Raw genomic sequence first — 19,021 nt, forward strand, 5'->3', positions numbered from 1 at the left:
CACTGCATTGTTGTTTGGAATTATTGGCACAAACTCATGAGGTTCTCTCTGATTCACTTGGAATTAAGATACACCGGTGAACTGTAAACAGGAATTCTGATATTTCTTGTAAAGCCACATATCAGAACAATGTTGAAGAGGAGAATTCCTCTCCTGATACCACAACGATAGTTAATTTAGTTAATATGCTAAACACCAAGTGGAAAATACATGTTAGCCTTCATGTTTTATGAGTTCAAATGTTCATTTCAGACTACTATGTGAAGCCCGTTTCATTGTGCCTACGTTTTTATTGTGCAACTGATTGTATTGGAGCCACAGACATATTTTTTATTAGTTTTGTGTCAGTGGTTGTAAAAGCTGTATTGCTTGTAAACCCAATACATTGAAAGCTCACATACCTTATAGCTTTTCATTCATTTTTTTGTTGTTTTGGTTCCATTAACTCACCTGTGTGGCTGCTCTGTTTAGCCCTTGTTTAAGATAGCACTCACCTTTGGTACTTCATGTGTTCTAACCAGGGAGCAAGTTTTGCACCACCGTTTATTGGCTAGTGATATCTGACTCTTGGCTTGTAAGAAATGGTGTGCTGTGTGTATACATAGAATTGAGGAGGAGAGTGACTTGATGGATGGCTAGTAGCTTGGATCTTGCATTTTTGCACCCTGTTCCAACCATCTCTCTTAGGATGACTTTTTAATTTCAGTTTAGCACTTAAGGGGTAGTGACTGACTCTGCTGCCATTCTACAATTACTTACTATTTCTGGATTAACTATGTTCCTCTAAAATGGCCCTACAAATGTTTCTGCCAATCCCTCCAACCGTGGGATCAATTTGCCATATTAAGACAATGTATGAATCACTGGATGAGCTTAAACAAGTTATTATACAAGATGGGTTTAGTAGGATTCATAAGCCACTATTTAAGCACATCTTAAGTGCATTGGCCAATAAATTGAACATCATCGACTCACAGAGCCATGATGTAACAAGGTTAGCAAAAATGACCATCTAGCAGTATTGGGAATTGTTAGGACAGTTTTTCTGATGTCCTACCAAGACTTCATAAAAACCATATCTGAGGCTGTATGTAACCTCCACTCTTAGTATAAGGCTGTACCATCTGAGAATATGGGTAGCATGGACAGAGCAGCCATGCTTATCTTAGGAGGGATAGAAGGCTGTAGCTTGGTACAAAGAAATTGGAGCATAAATATGGTCCAAAGAAACACTATGTATTGTTGAAGTAAAAGGTTTATTCAAATACAAGTAGGCCCAGATAAATCTTTGGGAAAGACGTTCTATATCATATAAACACAATTATAAAAAACAACTCCATTCTTATGGGATACAACCCAAAGTATTGCCTTATTAAGAATCGCAATCAGGGAGGGGGTGCTGTTGAGCAGCCGAGAAATGGCACCTGATAGAGTAGCCCCGGCAAACATCCTTGGCCTATAATCCTTTATTTTGTGCATACTGTTCGAGTCCCCCATACCCGGCAAGGGAGACTCAGAGGAGCGCTCAGAGGAGAGTGTGCAACACCCTGGGCGGCAATACTAGGGTGAGTGGTACCCCTGACATTCCAATCCCCAGGGAGCAGCATAACGCAGCCAGTCAGCTTAAACCGGCAGATCAGCCCCCACAGGCCCACATGCCATAGTTACAAAGGGATACTGGAGACTGCGGGAGCGGCCTGATTCTCCCCAGTTATACGGATTTAACCTATCTGGGGGTGATAGACGAACATCCAGGCAGCCCTGCATCGGAGGGTGGCCAAACAAAATCGGGCCACATCAGCAGCAATCCGTGGTAATTGTTCCACTCTGGGAGGACGTTGGTCTCATGCACCAATAAGGTCACAACACATGAACAGTGCCTCCCCCGATGCGTTGCTGTCACCCCCCTAAATCCTCCTCCAGCCCCCACACCCCCCCGGGTGATGAACACTGTCTGCGACACATAGCACCTAACTGCAATCAAATTTCGCCCGGTGCGACAGGTCAATCGGCCCTGCGCTGGACACCGTAAGGGCAGAACAGCTGCCTGATAAGTGTGCCCTTTGATGTCCCTACCCCTCAGACAAGACACCACATAACCAAGGAGACGGAGACCGCCACTACCGGTGCAGACGGGTCACTGTAGCAGGGCTCACGACTTAATCTGGGATATAAACTGAAGCGAGGGCCTGGTTGCCTACTCCGTTCATGGTTTAGACTCTGCTGGCTGGGCAGGGAGCAAGCCAAACTACTCTGATTACCCTGCACCAGAGGGCTGGATGTAGGGAAACGAGGCCACTGGATACCATCTTTGGCGAACATCTAAAGTGACTTCACCACACCGGATTGTGGAATATACCTAGGCATTTGGTGTGCATTCATATTGGACCAAAGAGTGTATCAGGAGATGGGCGTCTTTACACATTGCTGCAAACAGGGACCCTATGACAACAGACTTCTGAGGTCAATCATTTATCCATAGGAGCACCACCATAATACGAGCTGCGTGCCCACGCCACAAAGTGCCAGATGCCCATTTGACAAAGCTGACATAAATCACGAAACCCAAATAAGGAAACTGTAAAAGAACTGTACGGGCTAACTACTATAAAACAATATTCGGCAACATGACCAAAGGAACTAATAAAAATATAAAAAGGCCCCATGTACTCCTTCGCAGGTTCTCATGCATCAGCCCTCGAATCGGCGACTCATTCAAGCACAGGACAAGGAGAGCCAAAGGAGGAGAACACACACAAAGATGTACTTCTATGCAAAGCTGATTTATGGCAATCAGTGTTAAACTTGATGAAATAGTGGCAACAATGGGGTCCCTCAAATGAAAACTGGAAAAAGAAAGCGAACGCATTGACGAAGTAGAAACTAGAGTCGGCACATCAGAAGATACAATTAACCAACATAACCCGGGATATGATGACTCTCAAAGCAGAACTCTCCAAAATTAGGAATAAATGCAAACACTTGGAATCACATTCTAGACGTAACATACAAATAATTGGAGCGTCAGAATCAGCGGGCAAGGGTCTAATGGACCTTTTCGCCGAAACACTCCTGAAAATGCTATTTGACACTACCTCTTTCTCTATACAATTCCTGGTGGAAAGAGCACATCGACCTCTGGCCCCTCCACCGCGCCAGTAGCTCCGCCACGCACAATCATAGCCAGACTGTTGAATTACAGGGACAGAGAAGTGGGAACACTGCGATACAAGTCGAACAATATCCACATTTATCCAGATTTCGCTGCCGGAATACAGGCTCAGAGGAAAACATATGACTCATATGACTCAGTGAAACTTCTTTTAAGAGCACGTTGTGTACCCTATGCCCTTATGTTCCCAGCAAAATTAAGAATCCAACTTGTGGGGGGCATGTGACGCTGTTGCGTTCGAACGAGATGGCCGCCTTCGTTTAGAGTTCCGAAGCCTGACCCCATCAACAGCTAATATTCTTGACAACCGGGTGCTACACGCTGTGAAAACTTACTGCTAAACCCGGGAGCACCTGTACATTGAGCCGACCGGCTTTTGTATCTACCGGCTCACGGATCGCGGATATGAGGCCACATCCAACCATGGGCTTTGCTTGAGGAGAGACTTGGCTGCTCACCCTCTGCCTCTTCAGTGACTGGGGACCCATAGCACTTGTGTGCTGAGCGGCGTGTCCTGACCCACCCCAGGCAGCAGTCGTGGACTGCAAGCACCGCCACCGGACCAGGCAACAAGAACCCTCACCGGCCCAATATTGTGGTGTTGGCTCACCTGCTGCCCTGCCCTCCCGCGCCTGACCGGTGCTGCACAGTTGGCCCTGCACACGTTCCCCTGCGGCGAGGCGACTCCAAGTGAGGCGGTGAGTGACTTTGCATGCTGCGCGGCGGCGGCCGCCACCCCCAACTGCGTACCAGAGCAGCATCAGCCCCCCTGGGGTCTCCATAGACTTGCTTGTGTCTCAGCCAGTCCAAGAAGCACTCCTTAATCCTCTGTGTTGCAGATGTGCCGCGTTACACATCTGCAGCCCGGATCCTCACACTCTGTGGCCCATCATACTAGGCAGCAGACAGCATCCCGGGCACAGTCCTGGCTCCGGCCGCAACAGGCAGCTTATCACCCTGCAGCGCAGCAATAAGCCCTACTTTCAGGATACCGCCAACGCTGTGCCCTATCACAAACTCCTGCAGTCCATTGTGGCCAGCACCTGATTGGCCCATACCAGGTAGGAAGCTAAAGCCCCGACACTCTGGGGAACTCTCTGACCGATGCAGTGACCTGGGCTCAGCACTATACTGCACCTACACAACACACCTCACTTCAAGTCAGCCTATACTGTCCACATAGCTGATCTCTGCTCAGGACCTGTTCTGACACTGCTGCCCCCCCACCCTCCCCTGACCCATTGGGGGAAACAAGACAGAGGAACCTCTGCGCACGGCCGGACCCACATAACGCACAGGGTGACAGGCGGGCCCGGTATTGAGACGCAACTGTCCCCACTGTACTTTATATAGTACAATCCCGACTAGTAAGCCCATAGAGGAAGGGCAGATCTGCACTGGCACCCCACAGAGCTCAACTCAGCGCCCACGTTTGCCAAGAGGCTTCACCCTGCTGGTCCCACCCAACACCACTGCCACGCTGCCCCACCACAACGGGTCAACGGCTCGATGACCAAAGGTACTGGCAAGAAGCAGAGCTCAATCAATATGTTCACTAGGTCAGTACCAAGGGCTGCAGGTGATGCAGCAGACGCCATAGAATCTGCTGCTGGGGCGACCAAACAGCAGGATGCATCGCATGATGGTGTACATGCGCGAGGGGTTCACAGCCCTACATGCTAAACTACATGACATGAGCGGAATGATTAGCTCGATAAAAATTCCGAATGGACAGATCTGACTCCCGCACCATGGAGGTAGAATCCAGAGTGGGCACGACCGAAGATGTGGTCAGTGCACTGAGGTCGGAGTCAATTCACTCACGAGGCAGGTACAGTCCATCAGAAAGTAGAACGATGACTCGAGGTCCAGCCCCAACAACATGCAAATCATTGGGATCCCTGAGGACGACATCACTGGCCCCATGGAAGAATATGTGGAGCGCACCCTCATGACACTGCTTGACAGTCCCAAGCTGTCGCCACACTTTGTAATTGAACGGGCCCATCGCACATTGCCCCCCAAGCCTAAGCCTGGCGCTCCTCCCTGCCCAATAATAGCGTGTATGCTAATGTATCAAGACAGGGATACTCTACTGCGCCCTGCTAGGGCAAAAGGGGAGTTACTATTGGGCTCTGCCAGAGTTCACCGGTACCATGACCTTTCATCATCAGTACAGCTAAAACGCAAGTCCTTCATGGCCATCAAAAGAAGACTTCACAACAATGGCATGAAATAGGCCATGCTTTTTCCGGCTAAGCTGCGAATAGAACACTGTAACAAAACGCATTTCTTTAACATGCCGGAAGGGGCCATGAGATTAATCGATGAACACTTTCTGGGATGACCTTGAAAAATGCTCTTGCATCTCACTGTATCCCTATCCATAGATCCTAAAGAGTATACCACTGCAGGCAGGTATCGCTCTTAGATACCAAACGGTCTACATTATGTAATCAACAATGTTAGTTTAATTGGTGACAGCACACTGGGAAATACGCACCTATCACTAGAGTTCTGTGATACCTTTATTTTTTCGCTGTTGATGCTGGGCTGCGACCGACCTACAGCCCCCCATGCAAAGCTGCAATTACTGTTGGGAAAGTTTGAAGGGACGATTCATTCCTCTAATTGGGAGAGGGATGGGGGAGGTGGGAGGGGACTTTTGGGTAATTAATGAAAATCTGCTTGCCGTAAAGGTTTTGATTAATATACAGCAACAGTATCTGACGGTTAAGCTATTGCAATGTCTTGGACCTACACCCTCGACACTTCGACACTATATCACAATCTGGTCTGATGGTGGCTGAACCAATACATTTCATGAGCTGTAATGTGCGCGGTCTTGGCAGCCCAGCTAAGATGCACCGTCTCCAACTGATCATAGAACGACATAAGGTGCACATTTTGCTTATACAAGAAACTCATGCACTGCCTGGGAATTGCAAAAGATTTGCAAGAAGCTGGGGCGGGCAGCGCTACTTCACCTCATATTCAACTCAATGCAGAAGGGTCACGATCATCATACAAAAGTCGTCGCAATACACTCACATTGAAGTATGATCAGACCCACAAGGCCGATATTTACTATTGCACAGCATTCTTTTGGGCCGGGAGATGATCCTATTGAATTTATCCGGGCCTAATCTAGACGACCCAGACTTCTATACAGAACTGATTGGGCTTTTGTCACTCTACCCCTTAATACCTGTGTTGTGGGGCAGCGATTTCAATACAATAATAAATGCAGCACTGGATAGATCCGGATCTAAACCCCGACAAATGACTAAGGTGGCCCAGGTGCTGCAGGACAGCCTGGGGGAAATAGGGGGGGTGGTGTATGCCTGGAGGACATTGCACCCCACATTGTGTAAGTACACCTACTACTCATCAGTGCACGATTCCCACTTCCGAATTGACTTATGGTGGATATCGTATACATTAATAAGCCAACTCAAAGAAACCGATATAATGCCTAGGACGCATTCAGATCACTCCACAATTACGCCGAGGCTGTCCCTGGGGGAGACTGAGTGCCAAGAGGTTGTGGAGACTAAAACCACAGTCTCTGTTAGACCCAATTTTTGCGGGTGGAATGGAAAAACATGTGATGAGTATTTTACGATGAACACTGGCACTGTTGGTAGCCACGCATCCCTGTGGGAAGCCTTCAAGACATATATACGCGGTATTAGTCGAGCATACTTAAGGTGATACGCATGGATATACGTACCAGTGAAAGTAAACTACAACACCTGGAACTGATATATACATTCGGGCCAGATAAAACGGTCCTAGGAGGCATTAAAGCTGAGCTTGACGAATTCCAAGCACATGCTGATAGGGAGCGGACGTTCCTGGATAACCCAGGCCTGGCAAGGAAGTACGGCGTGGGTGAACGCCCTGGTTAACTACTGGCCAGATACAAGCACAGGGCCGCCACTACATTCCAACAATACAGGATTTATCGGGCTGATCGGACCACAAAAGAATGGAAGTGAGCCAAGCGTTTCTCTCCTTTTACTCCATGCTTTATGCCTCTCCCAGACATAGAAGCGTTTCTAGACATTCTTCCACTGTCGAAGATATCCATAGATGGCAGAAATGCTCTAGATCAGCCCATTACAGTAGATGAAATAACTCAAGCTGTTAATGCGCTCCCGCCCAGTAAAGTCCCTGGCCCTGATGGGTTAACAATGTAGTTCTTTGAACACTTTAAAACTTCCCTCGCCCCTAGATTGCTCGCGGTGTGGGAGGAAGCGTGCACCCTTGGTATACTCCCACCTACCCCCCGCAAGGGAGTAATCGCATCTTACTCAAACCTGATAACCCCTCCACCCCCCGAACAGTGCGGCTCCTACAGCCCCCTCTGACTGATAAATTCTGATGTTAAAATAATGGCTTAAGTACTGGTCGTTATGACTAGCTCCAACCATGGAATATATTATCCATCCAGACCAATCTGGTTTCGTCCCTGGCCGCTCCACGGCACTAAACCGAGGCGTCTTTTTTAATATTATACCACAGATTGACCCGAAGGCTCAGGCGGCTGCTGTAGCCCTAGATGTGCAAAAGGCCTTCGATTCTGTCTCCTTGCAGTTTATGTGGACAGTACTAGGAAAGTGCAACTTCGGACCTGCGTACATATCATGGGTCAGCCTATTATACACAATGCCCGCTGCCAAGGTTAAAGTAAACTGAGCACTCTCGCCCCTGATGGATATTAATAGCGGTACCCGACAAGGATGCCCCCTATCTCCCCTACTATTCGCCATAGTGATGGAACAGTTTACTGACGCAATCCGCAGCAGACATGCACAGAAGGGGATCCGTCTCACTGGCCCAGCCAAAGATTGTCTTGCTTTATGCGGATGGCATCTTGTTGTTCGTCCGCAACCCAGCGTGAAATCTGGCACCCATCATGCAGGAGTTTCACTCTTTTGGCACCCTTTCGAGACTACAAGTTAATAACACCAAGTCAGAGCTTTTCCGCTTACCAGTGTGACAGCCCCCACCGGACCTTATTGGCCTCACCTGGGCCCCAATGGAAATTAAGTTCTTAGGAGTGACCGTGATGCGAGATAAGACCTCTATTTACGACCAAAACTATGGTGCATATAGCAGGGAAAGTGCACTTCTTAAAATGATTATCCTTCATAAATTGCTATATTATTTCATGAACGTGCCACTATGGCCGGGAGCAATATTTTTGAAACACTTAAGACGGCAATCAACAACTACATGTGACATGCTGGGGCGGTCCGGCTAAAGTGGGAGACCCTGACTAAACCCTATGCGAAAGATGACCTCTATGCCCCCAACTATGTACAATACTTGATTGCCGCACAGGCACACTACGCGGCTCACTGGTTTGACGAAGGTTCAAAATGCCTACATCTAAAAATGTAACGACTAGCGGCAGGCGCCCGTGATATCAGATCGTTGATACCTGTTCTCACAAACCTACTCTGACACTTGTCCTAGATGCCAGGCCAAAGGGGTGGGATATTTTCACATGCTTTGGAGCTGCTCAAACCTAGGAGAGTATTGGAAGGGGGTCTTCTATGTCATGTCAGAAATGTTTAAATTGCACTATAGATCCAACCCCACTGAACTGTCTATTTCAACAACTCACCCAACTACGAAGCGGCCTATGTAAACTAGCTAACCTCTGTATGCTATTGGCGATTCAAAATATACTGTTGCTATGGCTACGACCCGCATGCCCCACTGTGACACAAGGGCTGCAGGCTGTCACATGGGCGTCAGATATGGAAGAACGATCGTCCTTACTACAACCCTTGGAAAGCAGGCCAAGAGACATATGGCACACTTTCCGCAACTACCTGTTGTGACCTGAAACACCGGCACAGGATTCCCGTGCCCAGCCAGCTGACTGATGTACCTTTGTCCTCTCTGCCAGACCCTTTATACCGCTGATGAGCCAAGCCTTGTCTATAACAAATTGTGTTACAGCTCATGCATAGCTAAACCAGTAATCGAAGTTTGTAATGCAATTTATTTACGACTGGGAATGGGATTGTTGACAACTGTATGGGCTTATACCCAAAAGGTGTAGGGTAAATGGGTTGACACAGCACTTAACGGGATACATTGAGAATTATAAGTAAATACACATTAACATACATGAATTAGATACATATGGATGAGACACTGATGATATGGAACGTGCAAGGACTAAACAATTTCATTAAAGCTAGGAAAGTACGGTCCTACCTTGAACGACTCGCCTAACATTGCAATGCTGCAAGAAAGCAATGCCTTAGAGGCGACACATAGAACTCTTACACCAAAGTGGGTGCCACAAAGATACTACACCTCATATTCATCTCAAGCAAGAGGGGTGATCATCCTAATAAACAAATCCGTTCGATTTCAGGCTGCAGATATTCAAATTGACCCCGAGGGGAGGTACGTGATCGTAGCTGGAATAATAAACAAGGCCATAACACTGGTGAAAACGTATGGTCCAAAAACAGATGACACTGCTTTTTTTGCACATATTTCTGCACCAATTGGAAAGCCGTCTGATGCCCCGATCCTGTGGGGTGGAGACTTTAACACAATCCTAAATATAAATAAGAATAGGTCTAGCACCAGAAACCGGGGAAGCACTAGGGCAGCCCAAATAATTCACCATGTCATGACCAACATGCGCTTATAGATGCATGGAGGGTGGAACATCCAAACACCACTGAATTTGCATATTATTCAACAGTTGATATCAACGATATGGTTGGATAGACTGTGGGGAAGCAAGATCTTACCACGCACTCTGTCAGACCACTCCCCGGTGGCAGTACTAATATCATTAAAAGCTACAGTTAAATCCCGACTGCTGTGGAGGATGGCACTGGCGGCTCTTTCGGATGCTGCATTAGTAGCTACTTTAAATGATGAAATAACACAGTTCTATACAATAAATGAGGGATCATTTACGAGCTTTAACATGATATGAGAGACATTTGAGGAATGGTTTCGTCCTCAAGATCTGGCATACTCAGGAACACTAGATGGGAATTGGGAAATTTAAAGCAGACACTAAAGAACCTCGAAAATGCATACGGCTTGACAGGAGATGGAGCACTCCTGGGGCTAATCACGGGCAATGTATTGAAATTCAGACAATTGGCCAATCGCGAGGTATGCTTTATGATGAAACAAACTCAAGCCCGCAGGTACAGGGAAGTGGACTGACCTGGTTGCCTCCTCGCAGGGAACGTCAGAGGTGAGAGTGGGATGCAGTACGTCACAGGCGTTGAGAGCCCAGACAGACGATACATAACTAAAACAGAAGAGATAAATACGAAATTCTTAAATTATTATCAGACCTTATACGCTAATTCAGATACTAGTACAGTGGAAGACGTAGACCAAAATTTGAATGGGACTGCTCTACCCCGCCGAGATGACAAAGCCAGAGAGACACTAGGTGGCCCAATCACATTAGAATAGGTGACAGAGGCCATCTCCTCGCTTGCCTCCGGTAAGGCCCCAGGCCCAGATGGATTGGGTATAGAACTATATAAGCTATATAAATACGCCCTTGCCCCCGTCCTATTGAAAGTGTGTGAGGAGTCATATACAAATGGGCTGCTCCCACCATCACTGTCCAAGGCCGTGATAACGGTCCTTTTGAAGCACATCAGACCCCTCTTATCACCTATTGTCTTTTATAAATTCAGATACAGATATTTGTAAAAATGTTGGCAAACAGACTGCTCTCACACATGCCCATGTTAGTACATCCTGATCAGTCAGACATTCATTAGTGTCAAGTCTACGACCTTGAACTTACAACGGTTATTCAGGATTATGGCTCAAATAGACCCTGGAGCCTCTGCAGTGGCCGCCCTACTAGATGCCGAAAAGGCATTCGATTCATTCTCGTGGAACTTCCTATTTGGAGTACTGAGACGATTCGGTCTGGGGGACAGATTTATAGGTTATGTGAAGCTATTGTACACTAATCCAATAGCCAAAGTACACACTAATGGGATTCTGTCCATTCTGTTTGCATTAGCTAGAGGCACACGACCGGGATGTCCCTTTGCCCCCCCTTCTATTTGCTCTTACAATAGAACCACTTGCATGCTGGATCAGAGACCACCACGGACATAGATGGATACATATAGCAGGACCCCCACAGGTACTTTCTTTATTTGCAGATGACACCCTATTATATTTGCGAAACCCCAGCACAAACATCAAACCGGTAATGGAGGAAGTGGACAGATTTACAAACTTCTCAGGATACAAAATCAACACTGCTAAGTCTGAGTTATTCCCATTGACTGAAAATACAAGAGAACCAGAGGACCTTCATGGATTCCGATGGGCTCAAACTACTGTTAAATATTTGGGGGTAATGATATCCCGAACGCAGAAGCTATGATATGAAAAAAACCATGAAGCATATTTACACACTTTAGAAGTTAAGTTAGACGTATGGACTAAATACCCCATATCATTGTATGGCAGAATTGCACTATTGAAAATGATAGTGGTGCCCAAGCTACTCAAGTACTTTAGTACCATCCCCATATAGTCAAGTCGTACAATTTATTTAAGGTCCGAACGTTAGCAGGGCCGTTTGCTTGGGGGTCGGGGGTGAGGTGGCACAAATTAAATGGGAATCTCTGACTGAACCCTACGCTACGATAAAGGTGGCTTGACAGCCCCATATTTTGAATTCTACTGCTTGGCTGCACAGGCACAATACGCCGGATACTGTTACAGATTAGAACATGATTCACCACACGGGGCAGTGGAGTGATATGGGGCCTCTCCGACTGATCTAAAATGGGTTATATTAAGCAACCACTATTTGGAATCATGCACATTCGATCCAGTATGCACAACTTTGAACGCATGGAACCGGGTATTTAATATATTGGGTATAAATAACCCCTATAGCAATACAATCCCACTGTGGAATTGCCCTGAACTCCCCCATGTGTTCGATACTAATATTCAGATGACATGCGACCCAGGCAAAGAGATGAATCTGGGAGACCTATACCTGAGGGGAGATTCGTTACTGCCGAAGAGTTTAAATTAAAATTGGGCAATAACGGATGTTACAATACTATCGAATGCGCGTTGCAACAAGAAGAAAGTGGCCATCATTCCCTCAATAACCGATACCCTACAATTGCATAGAGATGGTAGTGCTGGGGGCAATAAGCAGGGGTTACTGTCCAATATATGAGAAAGTGCAAGATGGAAGACAACAACATAACAGTTAAGTTGAAGTGGGAGACGGACACTCAGACTACAGAAGAGTCCAAGTGGCAGATGTATTGTCTACTCAAAAAAGAAATCTCACTAAACGCACAGCTCTGACTCAGACAATTTAAAGTATTGAAAAGACTAAATTATACACCAGTGAAAAATGCACGATTTTCCCCAACACGACTGAAAGTGTAGACAAGAAGCAGCAGATACCATTCACATGCTCTGGGACTGTCCAATAGTGGCGGCTTTCTGGCAAAGCGTAGCTGAAACATGATGCATGATAATTAAAATATCCTGACTCTCTGCCCTCTAAAATATTTACTAGGAGACATTGTTCAGATCAATGTGAAATACGTCGATTATTCAATATGGGATGTATAATAGCAAAGAAATGTATAAGGGGAAATCTAACTTGGCACAGACGATTCAGGAATATCTTAGAGAATTAACATATGTAAATGAGAGGGAGGATGAGATATGTGGTAACACTGCCCGCAACAAGTAGACCTAAGGCGATCTGGGAGTCGTTCCGAGAATATCTAAATGCGACAACAACATAGAGTTAATGCTATGGCATTTAAAGGCTGGGAGTGCAAGAAATGTAATGAATTTCTGCAACATGGATATAATGCAAATGAATATAATGTTGATCTTCCTGTAACCTACCTACAAGTAAAGTTAAAATAAAGTTTAAAAAAATGAAAAATAGCAGTCAGCAGTTCAGGGTCTGTCAAACCTACAACACATTCAGAATGGCAAACAGCTATTCTTGCGGAGTAAAATCAGGGATACAATCAGTAATTCAAGGGTAGTAGAGCCTGTCAGTCATGCAGTGACACTCAGTTATAGAAATTGCATAATAAACCAACCCTGTTACAAGGATACACCTTGCAACATGACTTTTTAGAACTCAGTTCAGAGCTAGTAAACCAACTCATATACTTTCTGATGGGCCTCAAGCTACTCAATGATAAGTATGAACACTCAATAACTATTTTAGAAAGCACTAAGCAAATCAGGGAATGCAAAACCCAATTACGCTTTAAGAAAGACACAATGGGCCTCATTACGAGTCCGGCGGTAACAGCGGCGGTAAAACCGCCTGGTTACCGCCGGACTCGTTTTACCATTCCGCCTCCGTGATTCCCGGAATTACCGGGGCATTACAACCCCGGTTTTCCGGGAATCACGGAGGCGGAATGGTGTTAATCCCCATTCCCATCGAGTCCTATCGGACTCGATGGGAATGGGGATCATGGAAACACCGACAGCATCTCGTAATGCTGCCGGTGTTTCCTCGTCCGCCTGCAGGCGGGCGGTGTTAAACCCGCAGGAACATCACCTCCCGCCTGCAGGAGTCGGGATCAGGCGGGCCGGAAACAACAGTGGCGGCGGGTTTACCGCCACCGTTATTTCCGGACTGCCCGAGTTATAATGAGGCCCAATGTATTTCAAGTTAAGTAATTGATGTATTGGCACATAACTATCCGCTATCTAATAGCTAGTTTTACCCAGTGTACTTTTACAAAGTGTATAATACAGTTTGTAAGGTAAAAAAGAACTTTATGAAACTTTTAGAATAGCACCAAAGCAATCCAGGGAAGCTTAACCCATGGTTACAAGTTTAGAAGAGCAGCAGCTAATCACAGTGAGTAATACCTATATACTTTTAGGAGGGGGTACAAGCAACTCAAAGCTAAGTATTAACTCAAAGACAGTTCTAGCCCTGTATAAAGCAGAGTAGGGAAAGCAAAACCCAATGGTACACTTCAAGAAAGACTCGATGTATTTCAAGATAGATAGAGCCTATTGATGAGCTTTTAAACTCATTCAGATAAGAGTACTAAACAGTACCCATACTTATTACTTTTCAAAAGGGGGGGAAACACCATTGAAAGTTAGTAAAGCAAGGAGCGGACTGCAACTCAAAGATAAGGATAAGCATAATGACACTTTGTAACTTCTTCTTTCACAGAGATACAGTTATCACACTAACTTCTTTAGCAAGTAAGTACTTTTACACTTTTATACTTTCAAGGCAGAATCCTTATCTTATAAAGTCCTTCCTTGGTTTTCAGTTGCAGGAATGTCAGTCAAGAGGATATCTTCTCAAACAAGTAAGCATTAGCTTCACAGTTAGGACCCTGGATTCTTGGTCTGGAGACAAAGAAACGGGACAAAGGATGGGAACTTGCAGCAGCAGTTGTCAGCGGAGGCTTCCAGCAAAGGTTTCTTCACGGATTCTCGCCGACCCTTTGGATTTTTAGCACCTTTGTACAGCAGCCAGATGAAGAACTAATATCGCAGGTCAGATTCTCTTCACTCTCTCGGCCCTGCACTCTGGTGAGGGGACTTCAGGGATCTGAATCATGTCTCTGGAGATCCAGCAGGATCCACCAAAGTTTTGGACAGATTCGGACTTCGGAAGACCATGCACCGCACTAAGGCTCCGAGGTCCCAGGGTATTGGCGGTTTGCAGCCCAGCAAGGTCTCAGCAGATCATGGGATTGCTCAAAATGGTGGTCTTCTTGCGACTAGTGGATCCCAACAGCTTCTGAGTAGGAGTCGTCACATTCGGACCCCCCAAGTCAATTGGAAGGAAAGGTTGCATCAGGCTCCAGTTACACAGCAGGCTCTCCGATCTCTGGAAATCGCTACAGATGTCTTTTCTTGATCTTCCTCTTTGGATTTAGCTCCAGTGGTCGACTTGTCAGCAGCTTCCAGTTTCAGAGTATTTATCAGGAACGACAGCATAACCTCTGCAAACTCTCCCTTCAGTTTACAGAAAGGGGCGGTCTGGCTGTGTAATCAGGACAACCAGCCCCCCCATTGGGACTTTGATTCCTTTCAGGCAAGGTGAAAGACAAAGGGCTGCCAAGCTTTGGACTCATCCCTCGCTTCCTGCCTTCTCAGACACTCCGGAGCCTTGGCAGCGAATACAAAGGATTCCTGGCAAAGACAAAACTTCTACTGAGGTCGTTCGCACCTAGAATGGCAGGGTAAGACCTCCGTAACAACAAGCAAATGAGAAATGGTGAAAAAAGGCGTCCAGCTTTCTAGCAGAATGGTGGCCCTTCTGTGCATTACCGAGGCAGAATTAACAGCCTGTGAGTAATAATACTAAAAAGTCACTGCCACCAACCATTCAAGTAAACTTGCAATTGTAAGAAAATAGTTACCAAGTATAAAGACTGGAGTTGGGTATCTGTACTTGTCCTCTATATGGTTGGGACAAGGGCACAGAGCACCCCAGGCAAGGTTCTCTATATGGTAGAATGGACGGGCAACAAGACTTAAGCTCTCAGGAGGTGATGCAGGAAGTTTAAGTACAGTGAAATCCAAAGCCCCCACAAAGGAATGTCCACACACTGTTAGGTGATAACAGATTCTTTCTCCAGCATGGGGTCTGGCATGGATTCACATGCTCATGAATGTTTCCCGCCGTCAGGCTGGGAATACACACTGTCTTTCTCCTATAAACCAATCACTGAACTCTGGGACATACTGCCCCCAGCCAATAACTGCCCTCTCCCTAAGCCCCTCCTCTGGCAGCCATCCTTAGATTTGTACCACACATTCAAGTGTTGGGAGTCCTTGTGTTTTGCTCTGTAGCTTATTTAGGAGTTTTTGTGCTTTTTCGGTCAAAAGTTTGATTTTTGTCAAACAAGAGCCTGTGTGCTCTTTCTGTCTTCAACCGGCAAACGGGGATCCATTTGTCCGCGTTTTCATTGGCCCTCAAGGGCAAGGATCGTCAAGTTTATTTGAAGATTCAGGAAGGGCATCGGGCCTGCACCGCACCCCGGACCATATTGTAGGAGTAGGATGGAGGTTCTCTCTTAAAGCTCTGCGGACTGATGAACGTGTTTGTGGAGGATAAACACTCCGAGTGCCTCTACTGACTCCACCCGGACCACAGGGAAGCGGATTGCGAGCTTTGCATGGGATTCACCAAACTCTCACCATGAAGGATCGACACAGCAGACTGGTGGTGTGGCTCAGTGCCACGGCCTCTACCCCAGGCGGCAAGCAGGGTCATGCCTCACCCAGGACCGGCTGGTCCAAGGAGCGGGCTCATAAATCCTTTGAGGTCGCCCCATCCGTGGGGGTCCAAGACCAGGTCAAGCACAGCGAGTCCCTTTCCGTGCCGTGCAAGCGGGTCCCGCGACGAGCAGGGCTGAATCGTCATCACCATCTGCTTCCATCGCAAGACAACGATCAAGCTCCTCCTCGAAAAGGAAGCTACCCCCGGGAAGCTGCGGGAGAAGCCAGAGAAGGCCAAGAAGAGCAAGGCACATGGTAAGGTGATCAACCTGCCCTTGAAGGCCCAGGTGGCGCATGAAAAATCGTTCTCATCGATCGAGCTTGAGGCGGCCGCCTTCTCGGAGGCAAAAGGGGTTAACCTGGTCCAGGGGACCCGGGTTGCGTCCAGAGTGGCCCTTCCTCCCAGGCAGGAGGCTTTGGCCAAACCGGTGGAGAAGACACTGGAGGAGAAGAAGAAACCTGGCAGTGACTCCTGAGGATGCAAAGGAGGGGGGGGGGCACTGGAGCCCTCCGAGGCATGGATATTTCTTCATCGAATGACGACATGGCGTCTGTTCACACCATCGTGGAAGACGTGGAGAATAACAACGTGAACGGTGGGGACGATAGCGAGGAACCCGTCGAAGGGGGGGGGGCAGCGATGGCAGAGCCGACGTAGGCTCTGGGCCCAACAAGCCTACACCTCCCCCTCCCCCTCCTCCTCCCACAGACATGTCCTTGGACATCTTGTCCACTCTCCACACGCTGGTGTCGGAGATACAGAAGAGGATGCCATCAGCTTCCCGTGGCTCCGGCGACCCTGGGCCCCCTGCCGGCAAAAAAGAGGGAGACATCCGACTCTGCCTCGTCAATCGCCATACCAACCACCTTCCATACCCTCCCTCCCCTTCTGCCCCCTATGGGGACGGAGACCACGGACACAGACGACGACGGTAGGGTATCTCCCCCTCCGAGAGCGTTGCCACCGGATAAAGTGGATTCATTCCACTCCATGGTTGCCAGGCCGTTGGAGCTGTTCCAGCTGATGCTGGAGAAGACCAAGAAAGATGGTTTCCTGTATCAGCGCGGGAGGCGAAAAGGAAGACCATTCCAACAGTGTCCCTCCCGGACGACATCTGGGATGAGGGCCTTGCGCTGCTGAAGAATCCCGCCTCGGCGCCGGACGAAGAGAGACCGGCTGGAGAAGAAATACTGGGTGCCGGAGTCTGCACCCAAGTGCCTGCGGACACACCCATCTTCAGATTCAGTAGTCTCAGCGGCGGCCCGGAAGAAGTCATCCAACCCATCTTCATCAGCCTCGGTCCCTCTGGACAGTGAGGGGAGGAAGTTGGACCCCGTGGGTAGAAAGGTCATCTACTCTGCGGCTACGACTATCAAGGCTGCCAACGCTTTCGCGATCCTGGCCAAGTACGACCGGGAGCTATGGTAGAAGATGGCCTAGCTGCTGGACTTCCTCCCCGAGGACAAACTGGTTGAGTCACTGGAGATCCTTCACGAGGGCGAGATGGCGTCTGACTACGCCATCATCGTGGCCCTGGACATCGCGGACACAAGGTTCCGGCAGATGGGCAAGAAGGTTTGCCTTCATCGTCGTAGCTGGCTGAAGGCCACCAACTTCAGGCAGGAGGTTCAGACGAGGGTCCTGGACATGCTGTTCGGTGGCGACAACCTCTTCAGGCCATCAAGACCGAAACAGAGATGGCCCGTGCCCTGGGCACGCTGCAACAGCACCGACCGTCCTTTCGTTGCTCAGGAGGGAAGTCAGGCAGATCATCAAAAGGCTTCGGCAGAGGTTCGTCCTTGTGCCGCCAACCCTCCCGTTCCTCGACCCAGGAGGCATACAGGGGTCGCTCCATGGCCTTTCCGAGGGGGCGGCCGCTGTCAGCAAGGCCCCCAAGGCAGCGTGCAAGCCTCCAAGTAAGATTGAACTGGACAGGATGTCGGGCTCCCACCCCTGCACCCCGGTGGGAGGCCGGCTGGCAAATTTCATCAGCGCGTGGGAACACATCTCCACCGATCGATGGCTGCTGGATGCTCTCGCCCACGGACACACTTTGGAATTTCAAGTGTGCACGGATACCACCGGTGGCCCGGCAGTAACACATTCCTCAGCTGCGACTGGAGGTTCGGGCCATGTAAAAAATATTTTTTAGAAAGAGGCCATAGAGCTGGTTCCCAAGCCACTGCGGGGCTTCGGAGTTCACTCCAGATACTTCTTGGTAAACAATAAGACCGGAGGCTGGATGCCCATTCTCGATCTGCGACAATGCAACAAGTACATTAAGTCCCAAAAATTCAGGATGGTCACGTTGCAGCACGTTCTCGGCCAACTGGAGGAGGGAGGCTTCCTGTCGTCGCTGGATCTAGAGGGCGCGTACTTCCAAGTCCACATTCACAAAAAACATTGCAAGTTTCTGCGCTTCGTCGTACAAGGGGAACATTACGAGTTCAATGCACTGAAGTCGTCGCCCAGAGTCTTTGCGAAGTGCTTGGCCAAGTCAAGGGACATTGCCGTCGATCACACCGAGAGGACCGTCTGGCTGCTGACGG

General features: G+C 48.0%; 1 protein-coding gene across 2 annotated transcripts in view; it reads left to right on the forward strand.

Moving 5' to 3' along the window:
- The window catches only part of APPL1 (adaptor protein, phosphotyrosine interacting with PH domain and leucine zipper 1), an 820,938-nt gene that overhangs the window by 579,118 nt on the left and 222,799 nt on the right, over positions 1–19,021 (forward strand). The gene's annotated exons all lie outside the window — the stretch shown is intronic.

The sequence above is a fragment of the Ambystoma mexicanum genome, chromosome 2p (assembly GCF_040938575.1).
Source record: "Ambystoma mexicanum isolate Mex_15411 chromosome 2p, UKY_AmexF1_1, whole genome shotgun sequence".
Classification (NCBI taxonomy): Eukaryota; Metazoa; Chordata; class Amphibia; order Caudata; family Ambystomatidae; genus Ambystoma; species Ambystoma mexicanum.